This window comes from Arachis ipaensis, chromosome B02 (assembly GCF_000816755.2).
Source record: "Arachis ipaensis cultivar K30076 chromosome B02, Araip1.1, whole genome shotgun sequence".
Taxonomy (NCBI): Eukaryota; Viridiplantae; Streptophyta; class Magnoliopsida; order Fabales; family Fabaceae; genus Arachis; species Arachis ipaensis.
The window spans coordinates 10332188-10335484 of NC_029786.2; positions in this window are offsets into that span (position 1 = coordinate 10332188).

The following is a 3297-nucleotide window of genomic DNA, read 5'->3' on the forward strand; positions in this document are numbered from 1 at the left end:
TTGAAGGAGCTGAGCAAAAATCTGATTCAGGCTGAAAAAGGACTGCTGATGCTGTTGGATTCTGACCTCCCTGCACTCAAAGTGGATTTTCTGGAGCTACAGAACTTGAAATGGCATGCCTCCAATTGCGTTGGAAAGTAGACATCCAGGGCTTTCCAGCAATATATAATAGTCCATACTTTGCACAAGGATAGACGACGTAAACAGGCGTTCAACACCAGTTCTCTGCCCAATTCTGGCGTCCAGCGCCAGAAAAGGATAAAAAACTGGAGTTGAACGCCCAAACTGACTAAGATTTACAAGATAACCATAGATTGCTTCAAACCAACAATCTCCGTGGGATTCGACCCTTACTCACGTAAGGTATTACTTGGACGACCCAGTGCACTTGCTGGTTAGTGGTACGCGTTGTGAAAAGTGTGATTCACAATTCGTGCACCACTAAGTCATCGAAGCTTGTGATGGACCGAGGAGGTAGATTGTCGAACCATCTAATTGCTGTTTTTGTTAAAGTGGTTGGGAAAGCTTTACAGCGAACAACGTCTGAGGCGTCGGTGAGGTACATTCTACTTCTGAAATTGCTGAGATGATGGCCGGGATCTATAGTGCCATCGTACAAAGTCATATCCGGGAGTTTAAAGTCCTTTGGGATTTTAGTCTTCATGATCTCCTTGATAAATGGATCTTGGTCCTTACGAGAGCTATCCTCATGAGAGGGTTGATTAGCTTTGGCCTTGAGATCGGCTTCGAGTTTTAGGAGTTTGTCCTCTAATTCACGGCGTCGCATTATTTTCCTTTGTAGGTTTTTCTCGGCCTCTCGCTGATGTAGGGCTTCTTTTTCAAGTTTTTTTAATCGATCTTGAAGTGCCTCCATGGCTCCCGTGCTTGGAGAATTCTTTTCGTTGTTAAGTTGAGGAGTATCCTTTGGTGTGGTGTCCGCATTTTTGTGCGGCATTCTATCCTCTAGATCTGAATCGTGGTCGTTGTCATGGTCATCCGCCATGGTGATGGGATGACTTCCAGGTCCCCGGTAACGGCGCCAATGTTCCGAAGGTTACCTGAAACTGTAGGTTAATCTCGGACAAGATCTTCTGTACTGGTCAGAGATGACATGTCCGGTTGGTGTGTGACGGCCAGAGTTGTCGCGTCCGACTTGTTGGACTGGCTATGCTGCTAATCCTTTGTCACCGGAGGGTGGTGGTACCTGCAAGGGACTCCGATGCCTAAGTTAGCAAGGGTATTAAGTAGGATTTTTAGTAGAATCAGAGTATGAGTTATACCTAGGTGCTCCAGTGTATTTATAATGGTGAGAAGTGACCTTTTTAGATAAGATAAGTTAGTTATCTTATCTTATCTTATCTTATCTTATCTTTGAGTGAGGTCATCTTATCTTCAAGGGAACTGCCCTTATTCCTGTAGGCTTGGGCTGCCTTAGGATTTGGGTCGTGTTCCTTGATTTTGGGCCCTTCTTTGGGCTTTCCTATCGGTTTGGCCGAGCTCTTTGAGAAGAGGTCGGATAATCTGACCTGAAGAGGTCGGTCGCCTTGTTGCTAAACATCCCGGGTCAGATAGCTCGACCCAGGGTATGAACAGGACCTGTGACGGGTGGCAAACTCCAATTTTTAGGGGAGGTGCTGTCGAAATTTTTCCAAGAATTTGAAAGAGTGTTGGTTATGGTTTTGAAAATGAATTTGAGTAACTTTAAGAAAAGAGATGTGTTTCAAATGCTTTTATAGATTATTAAAGAAAATCGGATTCTTATGATTTTGTTAACTTGTTATTTCAAACTCATTTGATTTCTAAAAACTGAAGAGAGTTTTGATTAATTAGTCAAAGACTTTAAAACAACAATTTATATATAAATTCGAGGGTTTGGGAATAAGAAAGTAAGTCTGGAGGTTATGCTTGGAGTTGAGCTGTGATTAGTGGTAATTGGCTTGACAGAGAGAGAGGATAGTGATGGAATATGATTAAGGTATGGTGATGATTTTTGATTGATTATAATGATGTGGGATGATGACTATGATTAATGATGATGGTGATATCATTGATGACATGATTTGAGATTTAATAAGATGTGAGTTGATGAGATGATGAAAGTAATGAACGAGGCTGTTGTTCGGCGTTGGACGAATGATCGAGATCCTCGGAGATAAAGGAATCAGAGTGCGACAATGGAAGCGCGCTGAGTAAAAAGACCTTGGGACTACTATGCGTTGGATATAAAGGCAGACTACGCTCACGTACTCGTGGTGGCGGATGGAATTTTCGAGGGCGAAAATTTTTGTCAGAGGGGTAGAATGTAAGATCTGGTTAAACCATAATTAATTAAATAATAAATTAAATAGGAGCGAATATAGTTAGAAAATTTAGCAATCGGAATTTAATAATTTAAATATGATATTTGGATTCAGTGAATTTTTTTGAGTCAGAAAACATAATTTTCTGAATAAAAATGCGCACTAAAAATTTGACCGACAGTACTGGCTGCGATCTGTCTGATACTGTGGCTGAGAAAATTAATTAGAAGTGAATAATTTTAAGAAATAAGAATTTATAATTTGGGAAGATAGAAATATTTAAAATACGATTTAAAACTCTAATCTTAATGGTTTTGGCCCAAAATTGGACTAACGAACTAAACCAAGTGAACCGGGCCTAAGTGGGCCCAAGACCCAACATATATAAACACTAGCTATGAGCATTTCAGCTCATTTACCCTAGAGAATGAGAGAGGAGGCGGATAGAGAGAAGAGAGAAAGAAAACCTAACTTCCCAAACTTTAAATCACCATAACTTTCTCTCCGGAACTCCGATTGACGAGCTGTTTGCGATCACGCATCACTCTTCTCATCCTCTACAATTTTATCTAAGTTTTGTGGTGAGTATTTTATTGTCTTCTGCCCAGTTTTCATTTTTCTCTTTAAATTCAAATTTGATTTGGGTTTTGAGGAAATCTTGTGATTTTGGTTATTTAGGGGTGCTCTAATATGAGTCATTGGTGATGTTCATCATAAAATACAGTGGGTTAAGGTAAGAAACCCTCTAACCCTTGTGATTTATCAATTTCATGAACCCTAGATTGATTATAAGTGCGAAAATTGATATGTTAGAGTATTGGGTGATTTTGGTGCACAATTGGAAGATTGATATTACTTGTGGGGCTTTGGTAAGGCTTGGAGCTAAGGTTGGTGGAGACTTTCAAAGAAGAGGATCAATTGGTTTGGCTCTAAGAGGTACGGTTTAAGTTTTATTTAAGTACCGTGTGGTGTGATGAGAATTCCTAGGCTAGATGCC